The following is a 22,744-nucleotide window of genomic DNA, read 5'->3' as shown; positions in this document are numbered from 1 at the left end:
AGCCCTGGTTTCCTGTCAGGGAATTGGGGTTTCCTCTCCGGTAGCAGTTTTGAGGAATTAATTCTACTCTTGTTATTCTGACCCTACCGATGACTTCAGTGATGGTGATAAAGTTTGATGTGAAAGGAAGGAGTCGTTAATGAACAACTTCGGTTCATAAACAAGGACAGCAGTCACCAGGATCAGAGATCCTGGGAATCTCTGAGGACCCTGGTGATTCTTTTCTAACCTGACTCAGATAGAGCCCTCAGGGCACTGCTAACTTTAGGACAATTTTAGTTTTCCTTTTAGAACCAGGGAGAGTAGAGCTAGGGTTTTTGTTCTGGTAAACCTCAACTACCTAAGTCATCACTCTCCTCCCATCAAAATGAGCATGTGTACCGAACTGAACCTACATTTTTTTAACAGGCAGAGTGGACCATGATAGAGAGAGACAGAGAGAAAAGTCATCCTTTTCCTTTGGTTTGCCCCCCAATGGCTGCTGCGACAGTTGCACTGCAGGCAGCACACCTCACAGATCCGAAGCCAGGAGCCAGGTGCTTCTCCTGGTCTCCCATGTGTTTGAGGGGCCCAAGGAGTTGGGCCATCCTCCACTGCACTCCCGGGCCACAGAAGAGAGCTGGCCTGGAAGAGGAGCGACTGGGACAGAATCCGGTGCCCCGACCGGGAATAGAATCTGGGGTGCCGGCACCGCAGGTGGAACATTATAGTCTACTGAGACGCAGTGCCAGCCACATAATGTTTTTTTAATCTGTGGATGATCCACACTCATTTTCTACAGACTTTATACCCGACCTCTATTTCCCGTTAATCCTGAAAACACATTGTGGTCCCTGTGTGAACATCACAGCACTCAGGAATGTACTTGCTGCTCAGCTCTGTCTCAGGCTGAGCTTCTGCAGGCACCTGGGAAACCTACAGGGACTTCCTCCTTCTTTAGGTCCTGGGACCCTCCTGTGGGGCTCCCTGCATGAACTCAGGAGGGAAATGCACTGGACATCAGCAGTCAAGGTCATCACTGAATGGAAAGTGTTGGGTGTGCACTTCCAGCTGATCTGGTTCTGCTCCAGCGTTGTGGGACCCCTGCACCTGCTGTGGATCAGCAAAGCAGAAAGTGGGACACACAGTGGCTGTGCACTCTGGGGCTGGAGTCCACATCATGGGGAGCTGTGTCTTTGGGTCCAGCATGATGACCAGTGTCCTGAGGCTGAATCACAGCTGCAGGAAGAGCCAGTCCCAGAGACCATGTGTCCAGTGTCCCTGTTCTTCACTCCACGTCTATGCTGACTGGCATTATCAATCCATTTGTAGACTTTCATCAGTTTTAGAGAGGGAGACAACCAGGCTGCATATCAGAGTGCTGGACAGAGCCCATTACACTCCTCCCCATAGTTGTAACTGATAGTACACCCTGGAGGACAGTAGATGATGGATCCATTATGAGGTCCCGTCACCAAGGTGGGAACGTTGATACAGCTTCATACTCCTTCATACATTTCCAGCTGCCATATTTTGAGTACAATGGCCTAATTTATAATCTCCATAAAACATTGGCATACACAATGCCAGTATTCAGAGAACTGATCTGCAGTTGGGCATTTTTGTTAATCTTTACATATGTGTTTTTTGAATAATACCTGTACTCATTGAATTTGTATTCCTTAAAAAATAAATTTAGACTGCTCCAAGTTGGTGGAATAGGGAGGGAGCACACTGATAGCCCGGGGAAAGATAGTTTAATAAAAGTGGAGATACTGTAGTCTCAGGGAAGAGTTAGGGAAAAACCTGCAAAGGAAACTGTTCTGGAACTAGTGGGACACAATGGAACTACATGGAGGGCACGAGCGCCCATGACTCAGGACCCCAGTGCTGAGTCTACACACCAGCGCTGGAAAGGGAGGTGAGGTGAAACTGCAGTAGCCCAAGACACTGGCGGGAAAGCGGCAGAAAAGCCTACAGGGAATGAGGCTTGAAGCCCCATGGGGGAAAATTCACCATGCTAACTAGAGGAGAGAGAAAAAATAAAATGGACCAGTATGGACACGATTCCCTCTCTCAACTCACCTTACAAAGGCAAGCAAGACAAAGAGCAGGTGCCATTTGGATATACATAACAGCTGCACCAGCTCAGGGCTGTGCCCACCCTCAGCCAAGCAGAAAAAAAATGACTCTGGTGGGGAGAAATACCAGGAGGTTAAGACCTAGTGAATGTGTGCAGCTTATGAACTGGGACTGTGAAAAAAGAAAAAAACTGAGGGTGTGTGAGGGAACTCACAGAGTACCTGAGACGTGAGTACTCTCGGGAGACACCACAAACTCAGTAACCTTGGCCAAACGGTGGGAGACATTGCAGGGGAATCTGAGCTTACACAGAGGGCTGCACAGATCCTTTGTGTGGTCCTTGGGACAGAGTGGACAAATATTATACCCACTGGGGCTAGTGCTCAGGCACTGGTTGCCTTCAAGGAGAATAGCTCATCTGTGCAGGATTACTTCCCTCTGAATAAAAGAGAGAGAAGCTTTACCATGCCAAACCTGGGTGTGTCACCGTTGACACACCCTTACCATAAAGAACTGCACAGAGCCCTCTGGACACACCCACCACAAGCCTCTAGAGATTTACCAAAAGCAGACAGTCCACTTAATCTAGGGTCATAGTATAATGAGAAAAGCCAACACAGCAAGGAAAAAAAAAGAAGAAGAAGAAACCAAAGAATATTTCCCAATACCAAACAACAAATGCAGAAACCGAGGAAACATGAACAAGGAAGGCATTATGATGCCCCCAAATGAACATGACACTCCAATTCAAGATTATGAAGATGATGAGATAGAAGAAATGCAAGATACAGATTTCAAAAATTTATGATAAGAATATTTAGAAGTTATCAAAAACAAATTCATGAACTACAGAAATCCTTACTGGATAGAAAATCTCTCTCATGAAAATGAAATCTTAAGGAGGAATCATAATGAAATGAGGAATCTAGTAGAACCTGAAATTGTGATACTGAAGAGAAATCAAAATGAAATGATGAATTCAACGGAAGTAATGACAATCGCACTTGAGAGCCTTAAAGACTGAATCAGTGATATAGAAGAGACAATATAAGACTTAGAAGACAGAGCACAGGAAAGTATACAGTCAAACCAAAGGCAAGAAGGGGAAATTAGAAATGAAAAAAATGTTGTTGGGAATCTACAGGATACTATTAAAAAAACAACATTCGGGTTCTGGGAGTTCCTGAAGGCATGGAGAGAGAAAGAAAGGATTGGAAGGCCTTTTTAGTGAGATACTAGCAGAAAACTTCCCAGGTTTGGGGAAGGACAGAGACATCCAAGCACATAGAACCCCCAATAAACGTGACCAAAAGAGATCCTCACCACAATGCGTTGTAATCAAACTCACCACAGTGAATTATGAAGAACAGATTCTAACATGTGGAAGAGAGAAACGTAAGATTACCCTCAGAGGATCTCCAGTTAGACTCACAGCAGACTTCTCATCAGAAACCCTACAGGCTAGGAGGGAATGGCGAGACATAGCCCAGGTGCTAAGAGAAAAAAATTGCCAGCCCAGAATATTATATCCTGCTAAGCTCTCATTTGTGAATGAAGATGAAATAAAGACTTTTCATAGCAAACAGAATTGAAATAATTTCTCACCACTAGTCCAGCCCTGCAAAAGACCCTTGAAGATGTGTTACACACAGAAACACAGAAACACAACCATCAATACGAAAGAAGGTAAAGGAAGAAAAACTCCCAGTAAAAGATCACAGGAAGTTCAAAGCCTATATTAGAAATATCTTTGGGAAAATGGCAGGGCAAAGTTACTATTTATCAATAATCACATTGAATGTTAATGGCCCCAGATCTCCAGTTAAAAGACAGACTGGCTGAATGGATTAAGGAACAAAACCCACCTATTTGCTGCTTACAAGAAACACATCTTTCCAACAAAGGTGCATGCAGACTGAACGTGGAAGGTTGGAAAAGATATTCCATGCCAACAGAAACCAAAAAAGAGCTGGCATAGCCATATTAATATCAGACAAAATAAACCTCAACACAAAAAAAGTTAAGAGAGACAAAGAAGGGCACTACATAATGATTAAGGGATCAATTCAACAGGAAGATGTAACTATTATAAATGTATATGCACCTAATTAGAGGACACTAGTTTATTTAAAAGATTCGTTAAGGGACTTAAAGGGAGACTTAGACTCCAATACAATAGTACTGGGGGACTTCAAACTCCACTTTCAGAAATATATCAACCAGACAGAAGATCAACAAGGAAACAGCAGATTTAATCGATACTATAGCCCAAATGGATCTAACAGATATCTACAGAACTTTTCATCCTACACTTAAAGAATATACATTCTTCTCAGCAGTACATGGAACCTATTCTAGGATTGACCACACACTAGACCATAAACAAGTCTCAGCAAATTCAAAAGAATTGGAATAAAGCTGGAAATTAGCAACTCAGGAATTTCTAGAACATATGCAAACACAAGGAGACTGTACAACATGCTCCTGAATGAACACTAGGTCATAGAAGAAATCAAAAGAGAAATCAAAAACTTTCTGGAAGTAAATGAGGATAACAACACAACATATCAAAACTCATGGGATACAGCAAAAGCAATGTTAAGCGGAAAGTTTACAGCAATAGGTGCCTCCATCAAGAAATTGGAAAGGCACCAAATAAATGAGCTTTCAATGCATCTGAAGGATCTAGAAAAACTGCAGCAAACCAGACCCAAAACAGGTAGAAGAAGAGAAATAATTAAAATCAGAGAAAAAGTCAACAGGATTGAATTCAAATAATTACAAAAGATCAGCCAAAGAGATGATTTTTTGAAAAAATTAACACAATTGACAAACCATTGGCCCATCTAACCAAAAAAAGAAAAGACCCAAATCAATAAAATCAGAGATGAAAAAGGGAATGTAACAACACACACCACAGAAATAAAAATAGTCATCAGAAATTACTATAAGGAGCTGTGTGCCAGCAAACAGGGAAATCTATCAGAAATGGATAGATTCCTGGACACATGTCACCTACCTAAATTGAACCATGAAGACATAGAAAACCCAAACAGACCCATAACTGAGACAGAAATTGAATCAGTAATAAAGTCCCTCCCAACAAAGAAAAGCCCAGGACCGGATGGATTCACTGCTGAATTCTACCACACATTTAAAGAAGAACTAACTCCAATTCTTCTTAAATTATTCAGAACAATCGAAAAAGAGGGAATCCTCCCAAATTCTTTCTATGAAGCCAGAATCACCTTAATCCCTAAGCCTGAAAATGATGCAGCATTGAAAGAAAATTAAAGACCAATATACCTGATGAACATAGACGCAAAAATCCTCAATAAAATTCTGGCTAATAGAATGCAACAACACATCAGAAAGATCATCCATGCAGACCAAATGGGATTTATCCCTGGTATGCAGGGATGGTTCAATGTTTGCAAATCAATCAATGTGATACACCACATTAACAAACTGCAGAAGAAAAATCATATGATTATCTCAATAGATGCAGAGAAAGCATTCAATAAAATACAGCACCGCTTCATGATGAAAAATCTAAGCAAATTGGGTATAGAAGGAACATTCCTCAATACAATCAAAACAACTTATAAAAAACCCACAGCCAGTATCCTATTGAATGGAGGAAAGTTGGAAGCAGTTCCACTGAGATCCGGTACCAGACAGGGATGCCCACTCTCACTACTGCTATTCAATATAGTTCTGGAAGTTTTAGCCAGAGCCACTGGGCAAGAAAAAGAAATTAAAATGATACAAATGGGGAAGGAAGAACTCAAACTATCCATCTTTGCAGATGGTATGATTCTTTAGGGGATCCAAAGAACTCTACTAAGAGACTATTGGAACTCATAGAAGAGTTTGACAAAGTAGTAGGTTATAAAATCAATGCACAAAAACCAACAGACTTGGCCGGCACTGCGGCTAACTAGGCTAATCCTCCGCCTTGCGGCACAGGCACACCGGGTTCTAGTCCTGGTCGGGGCGCCAGATTCTGTCTCGGTTGCTCCTCTTCCAGGCCAGCTCTCTGCTGTGGCCAGGGAGTGCAGTGGAGGATGGCCCAAGTGCTTGTGCCCTGCACCCCATGGAAGACCAGGATAAGCACCTGGCTCCTGCCATCGGATTAGCGCGGTGCACTGGCTGCAGTGCGCTGTCCGCAGCAGCCATTGGAGGGTGAACCAATGGCAAAAGGAAGACCTTTCTCTCTGTCTCTCTCTCTCATGGTCGACTCTGCCTATCAAAAAAAAGCCTTTGTATACACAGGCAATGCCACAGCTGAGAAAGAACTTCTAAGATCAATCCCATTCACAATAGCTACAAAAACAATCAAACACCTTGGAATAAACTTAACCAAGGTTGTTAAAGACCTCTACAATGAGAATTACAAAATCTTAAAGAAAGAAATAGAAGAGGATACCAAAAAATGGAAAAATCTTCCATGCTCATGGATTGGAAGAATAAATATCATCAAAATGTCCATTCTCCCAAAAGCAATTTATAGATTCAATGCAATACCAATCAAAATACAAAGACATTCTTCGCAAATCTGTAAAAAAATGATGCAGAAATTCATATGGAGGCACAGGAGACCTCAAATAGCAAAAGAAATACTGTACAACAAAAACAAAGCTGGAGGCATCACAATACCAGATTTCAAGACATACTACAGGGCAGTTATAATCAAAACAGCATGGCACTGGTACAGAAACAGATGGATAGACCAATGGAACAAAATAGAAACACCAGAAATCAACCCAAACATCTACAGCCAACTTATCTTTGACCAAGGATCTAAAACCAATTCCAAGAGCAAGGACATCTATTCAATAAATGGTGCTGGGAAAACTGGATTTCCATGTGCAGAAGTATGAAGCAGGACCCCTACCTTACACCTTACAAAAAATCCACTCAAACTGGATTCAATATCTAAAGCTACAACCCAACACCATCAAATTATTAGAGAACATTGGAGAAACCCTGCAAGATATACGCATGGGCACAGTCTTCTAGGAAAAGACCTGAGAGGTACAGGCTGTCAGAGCCAAAATTAACAACTGGGATTACATCAAGTTGAGAAGTTTCTGTACTGCAAAAAACAAAAACAAAAACAAAAAAACAGGAAAGTGGAGAGGCAACCAACAGAATGGGAAAAAATATTTGCAAACCATGCAACAGATAAAGGATTAATAACCAGAATCTAAAAAGAGATCAAGAAACTCCACAACAACAAAACAAACAACCCACTTAAGAGATGGGCCAAGGACCTCAACAGACATTTTTCAAAAGAGGAAATCCAAATGGCCAACAGACACATGAAAAAATGTTCAGGATCACTAGCCATCAGGGAAATGCAAATCAAAACCACAGTGAGGTTTCAACTCACTCCGGATAGAATCCTCACATACAGAAATCTACCAACAACAGATGCTGGCGAGGTTGTGGGGAAAAATGGACACTAACCCACTGTTGGTGGGAATGCAAACTAGTAAAGCCACTATGGAATTCAGTTTGGAGATTCCTCAGAACCTGAATATAACCCTACCATACAACCCAGCCATCCCACTCCTTGGAATTCACCCAGAGGAAATTAAATTGGCAAATAAAAGAGCTGTCTGTACCTCAATGTTTATTGCAGCTCAATTCACAATAGCTAAGACCTGGAACCAACCTAAATGCCCATCAACAGTAGACTGGATAAAGAAATTATGGGACATGTACTCTTTAGAATACTATACAGCAGTAAAAAAAAAATGAAATCCGGTCATTTGCAACAAAATGGAGGGATCTGGAAAAGATCGTGCTGAGTGAAATAAGCCAGTTCCAAAAGGACAAATATCATATGTTCTCCCTGATCGGTGATGACTAACCAAGCACCAAAAAGGGAACCTGTTGAAGTGAAATGGACACTATGAGAAACAGCGACTTGATCAGCCCTTGTCCTGACTGTCGAGGAACAACTTAATATTTTATCCCTTTTAGTATTTTTTTGTTCTACTAATACTATTGGTTGACGTCTTTAATTAACACACAAGTATTCTTAGGTGTTTAAATTTGATTGAAAAGTGATCCCTGTTAAATATGAGAGTGGGAATAAGACAGGGAGGAGATGTACAGTTTGGCACATGCTCAATCGGACTTGCATCAAATGGTAGATTTAGAAACGTGCCAGGGGATTCCAATTCAATCCGATCAAGGTGGCATGTACCAATGCCATCTCACTAGTCAAAGTGATCAGTTTAAGTTCATAATTATCATAATGATAGGATTGGGACGAGTGTCTGCTACTACTAACTGATAGAATTATAAAGGAGAGAATTATCCAACATGGGAAGTGGGATACACAGCAGACTCATAGAATGTCAGATGTCCTGAACAGCACTCTGGCCTCAGAATCAGCCCTTTAGGCATTCGGATATGGGTAAAAAGCCCATGAGAGTGTTTCAGGCATGGAAAGCCAAGACACTCTAGCAAAAAAAAAACATGACCTAAATGAAAGATCTCTGTGAGTGAGATCCCAGTGGAAAAAAATAGGCCATCAAAGAAAGACGTACCTTTCTCTGAAGGGAGGAGAGAACTTCCACTTTGACTATGACCTTGTCTAAATAAGATCAGAGTTGGAGAACTCAAAAGGCTTCTATAGCCTTGGCAACTCGTGAGAAGAGCCTAGGGTGATTACTAACGCCATAAACAAGAGTGTCAGTTCTTAAGTCAATAACAGGAGTCACTGTGCACTTAACTCCCCATGTAGTATCTCTGTCCTTAATGTGTTGTACAATGTGAATTAATGCTATAACGAGTACTGAAACAGTACTTTACACTTTGTGTTTCTGTGTGAGTGTAAACTGTTGAAATCTTTGCTTAATATATACTAAACTGATCTTCAGTATATAAAGAGAATTGAAAATGAATCTTGATGTGAAAGGGATGGGAGAGGGAACCGTTCGACCCAGCCATCCCACTCCTTGGAATTTAACCAAAGGAGTTTAAATTGGCAAACAAAAAAGAGGTCTGCACCCTAATGTTTATCACAGCACAATTCACTATAGCCAAGACCTGGAACCAACCTAAATGCCCATCAACGGTAGACTGGATAAAGAAATTATGGGATATGTATTCTTTAGAATACTATACTGCAGTAAGAAACAATGAAACCCAGTCATTTGCAACAAAATGGAGGAAACTGGAACACATCATGCTGAGTGAAGTAAGCCAGTCCCAAAGGGACAAATACCATATGTTCTCCCTAATCGGTGACAACTGACTGAACACCAAAAAGGGAACCTCCTGAAGTGAATTGGACACTATGAGAAACGGTGACTTGATCAGCATAGCCCTGACTGTTAATGAACAACTTAATACATTACCCCTCTTAGTAGTTTTTTTTGTCTGTTCTACTTAACATGACTGGTTTAATTCTGTAATTAATACACAGTTATTCTTAAGTGTTGAAATTTAACTGAAATGTGATCCCTGTTAAACATAAGAGTGGGAATAAGAGAGGGAAGAGATGTATAATTTGGGACATGCTCAAGCTGACCTGCCCCAAATGGTAGAGTTAGAAACATACCAGGGGATTCCAATTCAATCTCATCAAGGTGGCATGTACCAATGCCATCTCACTATTCCAAGTGATCAATTTCCGTTCACAATCGATCATAACGAAAGGACTAAGAGTCAAAGGGAGCACATAAACAAGTCTAGTACCTGCTAACACTAACCGATAGAATAAATAAAGCGGAGAGTGATCCAGCATGGGAAGCAAGATACTCAGCAGACTCATAGAATGGCAGATGTCCTAAATAGCACTCTGGCCTCAGAATCAGCCCTAAAGGCACTCGGATCTGGCTGAAAAGCCCATGAGAGTATTTCAGGCATGGAAAGCCAAGACACTCTGGCAAAAAGATCTCTGTGAGTGAGATCCCAGTGGAAAGAACAGGTCTTCAAAGAAGGAGGTACCTTTCTCTGAAGGGAGGAGAGAACCTCCACTTTGAATATGACCTTGTCTAAACAAGATAAGAGTCGGAGAATTCAGAGGGCTTCCATAGCCTTGGAAACTCATGACTGGAGCATAGGGAGATTTCTGATGCCATAGACAGGAGTGTCAATTTGTAAAGTCAACAACAGGAGTCACTGTGCACTTACTCCTCATGTAGGATCTCTGTCCTTAATGTGCTGTTCATTGAGATTTAATGCTATAACGAGTACTCAAACAGTATATTTCACTTTGTGTTTCTATGGGGGTGCAAACTGTTGAAATCTTTACTTAATGCATACTAAACTGATCTTCTGTAATAAAGAAAAAGAAAGAAATTATCAATTCCCAACTTGTCTCTCACTGGGATTAAACATGACAATAGGTCTGATCTGATTTCATCATCATTTAAAAAAATCTATTATTTTTCACTTTATGTTTCAGTGTGGGAGCAAACTGTTGAAATCCTTACTTAATGTATACTAAGCTGATCTTCTCTATATTAAGATAATAAAAAATGAATCTTGATGTGAATGGAAGGGGAGAGGGAGTTGGAAAGGGGAGGGTTGCGGGTGGGAGGGGCGGTATGGGGGGGAAGCCATTGTAATCAATAAGTCGTACTTTGGAAATTTATATTCATTAAATAAAAGTTAAAAAAAATAAAGAAACAGAAAAAAAGGGGATGGGAGAGGGAGCAGGAGATGGGAGGGTTGCGGGAGGGAGGGAAGTTATGAGGGGGAAAAGCCACTGTGATCCAAAAGCAGTACTTTGGAAATTTATATTTAATAAATAAAAGTTAAAAAAATAAATTTAAAAAATAAAAAAGATTTAAATATTTTAAATAATATTGTTACATGGACATCATGCATGCTGTTACTATATTTCCTCCAAGGTTTTAAAAGATGTTGAAACTGCATGTGCAATTTTTTAGAAAAGATTTATTTATTTACTGAAAGTCAGTGTTACACAGAGAGAGGGAAAGACACAGAGACAAGTCTTCCATCTGCTGGTTCATCCCCCAGATGACAGTGACACCAGGAGACAGGAGTTTCTTTGGGGTCTCCCACGTGGGTGCAGGGGCCAAATACTAGGACCATGCTTTCTGCTCTCCCGGGTGCATCAGCAAGAGACGATTGGAAGTGCCACAGCTGGAACAGGAACACACAGCACTATGGGATGCAGGCATCACAGGCAGTGGATTCACCTGCTGCACCACAGTGATGCTTTCTCCATTTCTGTGCATTTTTTCTCAGTGTACAAATGCAGCACTGATGTTTCCTAAATGGCACCTAGTGGTGGAGTATATTATTCTCCATCATTTCGTGCATGGGCTCTCAGCCCTGAGCTTGGCAGTTTGTTTTTGTTAGAACTTCCCTCTTCATGATATTCCCTCGCTGCCACCCAGACCTAGTGTCCACATCAGGGAACACACAACCTCAACTTCTTATCCTGCATCTGAGCGTCCACACATGAGACACAAGAGGCACCCGTTATTCTTGCTCTGACGGATGTCACTAGGCACAAAGACCTGTATCAAATCAAAGATGTCCTGAAATCATAACTGTACAGAATCATGGAAAGAATCATATGTTCTGTGTCGTTACCTGTGCTACTAAACACCAGAGGACACTGTGCTCTGCCAGGAACCTGTCCTATCTGAAGTGCACAACCCCATGCCTGCTATACAGGGGCAGCACATGCAAATAGGGCCTCCCTCTGCCCATGAAAACCAGCCCAGCCCTCACCCTGCAGATATGGCACAGGAGCTCCAGCCCCAGCACTCCCAGGTGTCCACTCAGTGATCGCACTCAACACAGATGCTCACCATGGAGACTGGGCTGTGCTGGCTTCTCCTGGTCGCTGTGCTCAAAGGTAATAATGAGGAACGCGAGGCACTGAGTCTGGGAGAGGACGTGAGTGAGAGACACAGAGAGTGTGAGTGACAGCTTCCTGACCAGGACGTCTGTGTTTGCAGGTGTCCAGTGCCAGAAGCAGCTGAAGGAGTCCAGGGGAGGCCTGGTCCAGCCTGGGGCATCCCTGAATCTCTCCTGCAAAGCCTCTGGATTCGACTTCAGTAGCAATGCAATGTGCTGGGTCCACCAGGCTCCAGGGAAGGGGCTGGAGTGGATCGGAATCATTTATGCTGGTAAAGGTAGCACAGACTACGCGAGCTGGGTGAATGGCCGATTCACCATCTCCAGAGACAACGCCTAGAACATGGTGGATCTTGAAATGAACAGTCTGACAGCCGCGGACATGGCCACCTATTTCTGTGCCAGAGACACAGTGAGGGGCCCTCAGGCTGAGTCCAGACACAAACCTCCCTGCAGGGCCGCACGGCTCCACCAGGAGGCACACAAGATGCACTGAATATATATTCTGGTCATGGGTAGGTGTAGAGGGACAATAAGCCCTGGTTTCCTGTTAGGGAATTGGGTTTCCTCTCCTCTAACGCATTTGAAGAAATGGTTCTACTCTTACGATTCTGTCCCTGCCACTGACTTCACTGACGGATAGAAACTTTGAATAGAAGGAAGAAGTCCTACGTGACAATTTCGGGTTCATGACTGACAACTGTCCTCACTGCGATCAGATATCATGGGGATCTGTGAGGACCTCGTGAGTCTTTTCCAGTCCAACTCGTGCTGGTGTCCTCAGGGCGCTGCCGACTCCAGGACAATTTTACTTTTCCCTTTATATCCTGGAGACAGCTGAGCCAGGGTCTCTGGTCTGTTAAACCTCAACAATTTCCCTCTCTTCCTGTCAAAGCAGCCTGTGTGCGGAACTGAACTGACATTTTATTTTAAACTGTGGGTGATCCACACTCACTTTCCACAGAATGTGGCCACCTTTAATCCTGGAACAGTCTGTGGTCCTTGTGTGAACGTCACAGCACTCAGGAATGTACTTGCAGCTCAGCTGTGTCTCAGGCTGAGCTTCTGCAGGCACCTGGGAAGCCTACAGGGACTTCCTCATCCTCTAGGTCCTGGGACCCTCCTTTAGGGGCTCTCTGCCTGAACTCAGAGGGGAAATGCACTGGACATCAGCAGTCAAGCTCATCACAGAATGGAAAGTGTTGGGTGTGCACTTCTAGTTGATCTGATTCTGTTGAGGGTTGTGGGACTCCTTGCACCTGCTGTGGTTCAGGAAGAGCAGAAAGTGGGACACACAGTGGCTGTGCACTCTGGGGCTGGAGTCCACATCACGGGGAGCTGTGTATGTGGCTCCAGCATGATGACCAGTGTCCTGAGGCTGAATCACAGCTGCAGGAAGAGCAAGTCTCGGAGACCATGTGTCCAGAGTCCCTGCTCTTCACTCCATGTCTATACTGACTGGGGTCATCAATGCATTTGGAGACTTCCATCAGTATTAGAGAGGGAGACACCCAGGCTGCATATCAGAGTGATGGACACAGCCCATTTGCACACTTTCCCAGACTTTTAATTGACAGTGCACCCTGGAAGTCAGTAGATGATGGATGTGTTATGAGGCCCCATCACCAAGGTGGGAACACTGATGCAGTTCCAAGCTCCTGTGTTCCAGCTGCCAAGCTTGAGTCCACTGGAATTTATTTATCATCTCCATAAAATATTGGAAAATACTGGAAAGCACTACACCAGTATTCAGAGTGTTGAATCTCCATTTTTGATCATTTAATCATTTCCTTTACATAAGTGATATATAATACCAAAAGAAGACATATGAGGTACAATGATATGTGTTGATAAATAAATGTATCAAATTGAGTTTTTATGAAGTCAGACTTATTGACATGCTCATCAGAAAACCACATGTTTCCATGGTAGAATGTCAGTTGTCTCCTGTTTTGGAATTCTGTAGACACAATATTCCCTTCACTGCTGTGAACATGCTGCACAGTAGATCCTCAGTGTGTGGATCCTGTGGGACTGGAACTCTGACCTTGCTCCAGTGTCTCCTCTGCTCCTCCCTTGCTCAGACATTGGTCTTCATCATCATACGTCCTGCCTCTGTGATTTCATCCTTTCATCCCATGTATCCAGCATCACGTATTATTTGTCTTCTTGTCCTGCATGGTTAGCAGAGTGTACTTACCCTGACACATTATCCTTGGACATTATTCTCCAGGATCATCCGAGTTGTCCAAAATACAGAATTTCCTTATCTGTACTGCCATATAAACTTCCTGTTAAATATAATTTTGTCCATTTGTTCCATTGTTGATTCTTTCTTCATGAATATTTCACTGGATTGTATGTGTGAACTCTTGTGAATGATGCTGCATTAGTTGAACATGGAAGAGCAGAGGTGTTTGCCACATTGATTGCGGTTCCCCTGGACACCTCCCTGGGATTTCATATTCCTTCTACCCAGAAATAGTGTTTGAAGATCTTGTGAAAATTCTATTTCTCAGTTTTTGATGATTTTCCATAATAGATTTACTTGTTTACCTGACTTCGATCTTGTACCAGAGTTATCCTCTCTAGCTTCCTCCACATGGATTGTCAGCTCTGGATTGTAGGATAATACTCATTCTAACAGGAGGGATGGGATGTCTCATTGTGCATCTATTATGGACATGCACGATGGGCCCAATATATCATTTTATATGTTGCCTTTATATCTTTTTTAAAAAGTTAAAGATACTATTTCACTTATTTTGATATTTGTATTTACATATTTTTTCAAAAAGGCAAAGAGACTGAGACTGACAGTGAACTTCTAATTCCTGGTCACTTCCCAGATGGCTACAAAAGCTTCAGCTGGGTTAGGTGACAGCCATGTGCTTGGAATTCTGTCCAGGTGTCCACATGGCAGTACTTGGACCTTCACCTACTGCCTCCCAGAAGGGCTTAGGCAGGAATCTGACACTGGAACCAAACTAGGACACAGCACTCAGCATCCTGACATGGGAGGCAGGAATCCCTCAGGCTCACTCCAGTGCTGCTCCTGTCACCACCTTATCATCACTGCATATAAGGAATTGATTGCTTCCCTTGGGATCAGTGGCTTGAGTTCATTCAACATTTGGAAATAGGCTCGTAACCATATGTATAATTAATGTTTCATTTATTTTAAGTATTTATTTTATTTGAAAGGCAGTGTTATAGCAAGAGAGAAAGCTATCAACAGATGGAGAGTGAAGTTTCCATTCACTGCTTTTCTTCCTGAATGGCTGCAATGGCTGGGATGCCTGAGCCTGAAGTCAGGAGCCTGGAACTTCCCCCAGTTTCCCACAGAGCTGGAAAGGGACAAACACTTGGGTCATGGTAGACAGTGATCACCATTGCACTTCCTGCCTCTGTGAGTTCAAGTTTGTGGACTGCATGTATAACTAATGTCACATACTATGTGTCCACATGTAACTGCATTATTTCTGTTAGCATATAATGTTCCAGACTGACCAATGATTTCCTAATGACCGAACAATCTCCTTCTTAACACTGAATAATATTCCATGTCAAATGTAACAGACTGCATTCACTGTTTTAGGCACATTTCACTTTATTGTAGACTGAACTATTGTGAACAAAGCTGCATTACCTGAACCCAGGACTGCGGGTGAATTGTGACACAGTGACTTCTATCCAGTGCTTGAGCTGAACTCGGAGTCATGGTTACTAGACACAGGGAAGAGGGGGAACACAGGGCAGCTGATACCAGGGCAGAAAGCACTCACAGGAAGGAATAATTCTGCCCACACCACAGTGGGCTGACTCAGTTCATCACAGCCCACGACAGATTCCATGAATAATGAGAACTGAGGCCTCCAGGCCCCTCCAACTCAGAGTGTAGGAAAGGAGGTGGAAATGTGAATGACAATGAGTTGATCTGTGCCCATTTCTACAACACACAGATTCCAATAGCACACAAACCCCACTAGCAAGCACAGTGTTCTGTGTTCATGACGAGTGTTAAATAAGTCAATGGATGAATAAGGAAACAAAACATAGTTAACCTAAAAAGAATCCACTTGCAGTCTTTTATCTGTTTAAAAGTGGGAGGCAGGCATTAGGACAAAATTGGCAAAGTCCCCACTAGGGACACCCGTGTTCCCATCAGAATGAATCATTCAGCCACACGACTTCCCACACTTTTTCTGATAATGCATTTTGGAAAACTGTAGATGACACTACAAGTGAATGAGCCCCTACCACTGATGTGGGAAACAAAGTTGCAGTTTTGGGCTCCAGGTTTTAGAAAGGCTAAGTCCTCGGTGTTGTAGGCACTTGGGATGTTTGGGGCTGTCAATCAAAGGTGGAAATCTCCCTTTGTCACCTTTTCTGTCCATCTCTACATTTCTCTTTCTCTCACCCCTTCTCTCAATGTCACTATTCCAATGTTATTCAAATAGTTAAAAATGAACCAATGGTTATTTTAAAAATGAAGGACATGCTAACACTGGATTATTAAGGATACACACATATTAAAATGAAACAAGGTCATTGCCTTCAATTTTTTTTTTTTTTGACAGGCAGAATGGACAGTGAGAGAGAGAGACAGAGAGAAAGGTCTTCCTTTGCCGTTGGTTCACCCTCCAATGGCCGCCGCGGCCAGCGCGCTGCGGCCGGCGCACCGCGCTGATCTGATGGCAGGAGCCAGGAGCCAGGTGCTTTTCCTGGTCTCCCATGGGGTGCAGGGCCCAAGCACCTGGGCCATCCTCCACTGCACTCCCTGGCCACAGCAGAGGGCTGGCCTGGAAGAGGGGCAACCGGGACAGAATCCGGCGCCCCGACCGGGACTAGAACCCGGTGTGCCGGCGCCGCTAGGCGGAGGATTAGCCTAGTGAGCCGCGGCGCCGGCCTCAATTGTTTAAACAACAATGATAATGTCAAGATTTATATGATCTGAATCCTATCATAGCCATCAACCTACACCACAGGACACCACATCTGCCCTGGGCACTGTCCTGTCTGAGGCGTCTGACCCCATGCCTGCTATCTAGGGGCAGCACACGAAAACAGGGCCTCCCTCTGCCCATGAAAATCAGCACAGGCCTCACCCTGCAGCTCTGGCACAGGAGCTCCAGCCCCAGGACTCCCAGGTGTCCACTCAATGATCGCACTCAACACAGACGCTCACCATGGAGACTGGGCTGCGCTGGGTTCTCCTGGTCGCTGTGCTGAAAGGTAATGATGGGGAATGCAGGGCACTGAGTCTGGGAGAGGACGTGAGTGAGAGACACAGAGAGTGTGAGTGACAGTGTCCTGACCAGGACGTCTGTGTTTGCAGGTGTCCAGTGTCAGCAGCTAGAGGAGTCCGGGGGAGGCCTAGTCCAGCCTCGGGAATCCCTGAAACTCATCTGGAAAGCCTCTGGATTCACCTTCAGTAGCTACTGGATTTGCTGGGTCCACCATGCTCAGGGAAGGGCCCGGAGTGGATCGGATGCATTTATTCTGATTATGGTAGCACAGACTACGTGAGCTCGGTGAATGACAGATTCACCATCTCCAGCCACAACGCCCAGAACACGGTGGATCTTCAAATGAACAGTCTGACAGCCGCGGACACGGCCACTTATTTCTGTGCCAGAGACACAGTGAGGGACCCTCAGGCTGAGCCCAGACACAAACCTCCCTGCAGGGGCGCGCGTCTCCACCAGGTGGCGAACAACACACACTGAGCAGACTCAACCCGCGCCCAGATGCAGTGGGAGGTGAATCGCTGATTCCTTCAGGAAATTTGGGTTTGCTGTAACCGTTTTCTACGTTCCAATTCTTGATGGATGATTCTGTCCCTAACACCGATCACCGAGCAGAAGTTTTGGTATCATGGTAAGACGTCACATGAAGAAAATGGAGTCGTTTTGAAGGAATGATTGACATCTCTGGGGTCCCCAGCATCTGAGACCTGAGTGAGCTCTGGGCACACGGGGAGGCTTTTCGGGGTCTGAGTCTCTGGAGTGCGCCCAGTGGCATTCTCTGATGACGTCATCTGGGACCCTGCTGAGAGCCCAGGGCCAGTGTAGAGCCGGTCAGGGGCTATGGATGCTGCAGTGTTTCACATCCATGCCCTCCCCTCCTGCATAGCTGGGCCCCTGAGAGGCAGAGCTGACCCCGTGGTCCTGTTCCCTGGGGCTCCCGTGTCCATTCTCTGCAGCTGTGCCCTCATCTCCTTTCACTTCCTCACCCTGAACTCACAGGTTGAGGTCCACATGATCCAAACCCCAGGTCAGGGATTAACCTGCAGCTCAGGGGTGGCTCAGGCTGTGGCTCCTAGAAATCCTGCTTACTCTTCCTCACTCACGTCTCCTGGGATCCCCGGACCTGCTCTCATTTGCAAGCAGAGGTGGCCTTTGGTAGTGCAAGGGGTCAGACTCATGGAAAACACTGGGTATGGAGAGGTTTTGTTCCCCACACTCTGCTGGCCTTGTCTCCATCTCAGGGAGACCAGCAGGTGGGACAGCCCAGTGAGGTCTGCACTAGAGTCCAGGTGGTTCTGGACTGTGTCCTTGCGAGTCCAGCAGGATATTCCAACCCTGGAGTTGCATCCCTGCTGCCTGAGGCGCCTGCCCCAGAGACTGTTTGTCCAGAGACTCCGACTCCTTCCTCCAACACAAAATAGTCCTCGTTTCCATCTTCCAATATGTGTGCTGTTTCAAATCCTGGATGAGACACCCAATCCTGGGCTTTGCTCTGGCCTTGGAAACAGCAGAAGGTGGCCCAAGTTCCTGTGCCCCTGATCCCTCATGGGAGAACCTGAAGAACCTCCTGGCTCCGGGATTCAGATTGGCCCATCCCTGCCCTGGTGCCCAGCTGTGTATAGAAGCAGCAGATGGAAGACCACTTTCTCTCTCTCTGCATCTGCCACTCTGTATTTCTGCCTTTCAAATAAATAACCAAGTCTTTAAAAGAATACAAAAGAGAAAAATCAGTCCTTGCTTTCTCTCAACTTCATAATCACCAGGAGTAAACAAATTTTCTTCTGTCATTCACCAGAATAAGAGCATCAACCCCATGTGTTTGCAAAATGTTTCCTGCAAAATTGCAATTGTTCTCTCATGTAGGATTCTTACAGAACCTAAGCAATTCCCTCAGCTGATATAGAGATGACGATTTCTGAGTGGCTCTGTCTAATTCTGTAAACACAGCTGAGTCTCTCTTTCAGGTAGGAACAGAGCATTGGCTAGTGTGTGGCTCTTCGATTGTTTTATTCCACCTGTTGATTCCATAATGGAGTACCCCGGAAAGGAGGTGTATGGAGCAAAAAGGTTTATTGAGCTCACAGCTATAAGGGTGCAAGTCCAGGATCAGACAGTGAGAATGTTGTGCCATCAGGCTTCCTAATATTGTGAACATCATGCAGTCATCAGGCATCCTAATATTGTGAACAGGGATGGGAGGGACCCCATCCCCACACAGGATGTCAGACGAGACCAGGGCTGACTCTAGCAGCACTGTGCTCTGTGCTGAAGCTGGGGACCCAGGAGATCTACTGTGATCTCCACCATAGCAGATTCCCCAGAAATGAACAAATCCCACTAGGCCTCACTCGCAGAGCTCCCCCACTTCTCCTGTGGTCATCTTGGGAGCTCACCTAAAACACACACCTCAGCCACAAGCAGATCAGAGAGGTTTGCTTCTACACCAATTGTAGGCCTGATGACACAGAACCTGTCATTCAGGATGAAGAAGCTAATTGTCTATCATAGTTATTTGAGACTGCAGAAGACTTGGGACCAGTTCTAAACACACAGACAATTTTTTATTTATATTTATATTTATTTATATTTATATATTTATTTTTATTTATATTTATATTTCACCTGCTGCACCACAGTGATGCTTTCTCCATTTCTGTGCATTCATTCTCAGTGTACAAATGCAGCACCGATGTTTCATAAATGGCACCTAGTGGTGGAGTATATTATTATCCATCATTTCTTGCACGTGCTGTGAGCCCTGCAGTTGGCAGTTTGTTACTGCTAGAACTTTCTCCCTTTCACGACATTCCATCATGGCCACCAGGACCCAGTGCTTACATCAAGGAACACACAACACCTACTTCTTATCCTGCATGTGAGCTTCCACACATGAGAAACACAAGAGGCACCCATCCTTCATGCCCTGGCTGATGTCACTAGGAACAATGACCTGCATCAAAACAAAGATGTCCTGAAATCATAACTGTACAGAATCATGGAAAGAATCATATGTTCTGTGTCGTTACCTGTGCTACTAAACACCAGAGGATACTGTGCTCTGCCAGGAACCTGTCCTATCTGAAGTGCACAACACCATGCCTGCTATACAGGGGCAGCACATGCAAATAGGGCCTCCCTCTTCCCATGAAAACCAGCCTAGCCCTCACCCTGCAGCTCTGGCACAGGAGCTCCAGCCCCAGGACTCCCAGGTGTCCACTCAGTGAGTGCACTGAACACAGACACTCACCATGGAGAGTGGGCTGCGCTGGCTTCTCCTGGTCACTGTGCTCAAAGGTAATGATGGAGAACACGGGGCACTGAGTCTGGGAGAGGACGTGAGTGAGAGACACAGAGAGTGTGAGTGACAGTGTCCTGACCAGGACGTCTGTGTTTGCAGGTGTCCAGTGTCAGGAGCAGCTGAAGGAGTCCAGAGGGGGTCTGGGCCAGCCGGAGGATCCCTGAAACTCTGCTGCAAAGCCTCTGGAATCTACTTCAGTAGCTATGGCATGAGCTGGGTCCACCAGGCTCCAGGGAAGGGGCTGGAGTGGATCGCATACATTTATCTTGGTTTGGTATCACAAACTATGCGAACTCCGTGAAGACCCGATTCACCATCTCCAGCGACAACGCCCAGAACACGGTGTTTCTGCAAATGAACAGTCTGACAGACGAGGACACAGCCATGTATTTCTGTGTCAGAGACACAGTGAGGGACCCTCAGGCTGAGCCCGGACACAAACTTCCCTGCAGGGACGCACGGTTCCACCAGGGAGTGCACATGATGCATTAAGCTCAGATTATGGTCCTGCACAGGTGCAGAGGGAAATTAAGTCCTGGTTACCTGTCAGGGAATTGTGGTTTGTCGCTCCCCCTCTTCGTGGAGGAACGACACAGGAACCTGCGCTGTTCTTTTGTCTGCTCGGCCCTCCCCAGGTTTGCTGCTGGTTCTTCCCGGATTGGCTGCCGTCCCTTCCACCTCCGTGGAACGGCGGTTCGCCCTGGCCACTTTCCCCACTTCCGCAGGGGAGCGGCACACCGCCGGCCGGCTCTCTTGGGGGCTGCACAGGTGTTCCTTCAGGTAGATGTTCCCCTTAGATGTTCCTGGTGCATGTTGTCTCTCTCCTCCTTTATAGTCCTCTTCCACCAATCCCAACTCTGCTACCCACACGCCGAGTACGCTGCTCTCTTCCAATCAGGACCAGGTCCTACAGTTTATTGGTTGAACTGGAGGCAGCTGTGTAGAAGCTGTTTTTCCCTTCTCAGCGCCATATTGTGGGAGAGCAGATGCATAGAATAAGTCTTAATTCCAGTAACTTAGTCTAGTCCGAGTTGCTTCCCACAGATCCCCCTTTCTTTTTATTTTTGGCGTTGATACGCGCCTGTCTTTGGTGCCCCACGGCACACACTCTGCTCTGCTTGCTAGAGTTGCCCACAGGTGCTTACAAGCCCTATCAATCAGGCAAACCGAATCCGGGTCCTCTCTGCGCCATGTTGTAAGGAGGTTTTTAGGCACTGATGCGTGCCTGTGTTCGGTGCCCTGCGGCGCATGCTCTGCTCTGCTCTGCTAGAACTGCCTGCAGGTGCTTACAAGCCCTAACAATTAGGCAAACCAAATCCAAGCCTTCTCATTGCCGTATTGTGGGGAGACTTATTGATGTTGATTCGTGCCTGTCTTCGGTGACCTGCAGCCACCCACAGGTGCTTATCGTCTTACTAATAAGGCAGACCGAATCCAAGCCTTCTCATTGCGGTATTGTGGGGAGACTTATTGATGTTAATTCGTGCCTGTCTTCGGTGACCTGCGGTGCATAAGCTGCTAGCCGCCCGCAGGTGCTCACCGCCTCACTAATCAGGCAGACCGAATCCAAGCTCTCTCATTGCCATGTTGTGGGGAGGCCTTATTTTTCTCTATTTCTCTATCTCCGGGCATTCTTTTCTCCCATTTTACTTCTATCTACCAGCATTCCTATTTCTCTCATTTTACATCTAAAACTTCTGTTTCTCTTATCCCTGCGGCTTCCCGGCGCCCGCCCCGAGGCTGCTTCTTGGCAGCTTTCCGGCTCTGAGCCGCTTCAGTCCGCGCTTCTCTCATCTGCGCGGCTTCCCGGCTTCGCGCGTGCACTCCGCGGTCTCTGCGCCCCTTCGCGCCCACACCACGGCCTCCACTAGCCCCACGTTCCCTATCTATTCATGCCCCGTGCTCTCTCTGCATGCGGAGGCTTCCGCGAATCACACAGCGTAGCTCACATTTCCGCCACCGGCATTCAGTCCAAGTTCCCCGGACTAACCTGGCGAATTCCAACCTGGCGGCCCACGTCTCTGCCTCTGGTTCCAGATTTTCGCCTTTTGCTCCCCGGGCTGACTTGAAGAATTCCAAGCTGGCTTACGTCTCTGCCTCGGCCTGCACTCGCGGCTTCATCCTCCCTAACATTTTTTTCTACCCGGTAAGTTTCCCTAAGTTTTCTTCCAACAATATTCCTCCCTCATTTCTCCTGGCCTCTCCCCACAGTCCGTATCCAAGTCTAAGTTTCTTATAGGTTTCACTTTCACTTTCAACCTGCAGTCCGTATCTGAGT

At 45.3% G+C, this 22,744-nt stretch overlaps 2 pseudogenes; both read left to right on the top strand.

Annotated features, from left to right (window-relative positions):
• Window positions 1–17,053: 17,053 nt before the first annotated feature.
• LOC138847251 (immunoglobulin heavy variable 3-74-like) lies at window positions 17,054–18,589 on the top strand (annotated as a pseudogene).
• Window positions 18,590–20,416: 1,827 nt separating this feature from the next.
• On the top strand, window positions 20,417–20,958 carry LOC138847250 (immunoglobulin heavy variable 3-11-like; annotated as a pseudogene).
• Window positions 20,959–22,744: the final 1,786 nt, after the last annotated feature.

Source organism: Oryctolagus cuniculus, chromosome 20, assembly GCF_964237555.1.
Source record: "Oryctolagus cuniculus chromosome 20, mOryCun1.1, whole genome shotgun sequence".
NCBI lineage: Eukaryota > Metazoa > Chordata > Mammalia > Lagomorpha > Leporidae > Oryctolagus > Oryctolagus cuniculus.
Note: the sequence above shows the minus strand (reverse complement) of the source record. Positions and strands in the feature narration are given on the sequence as shown.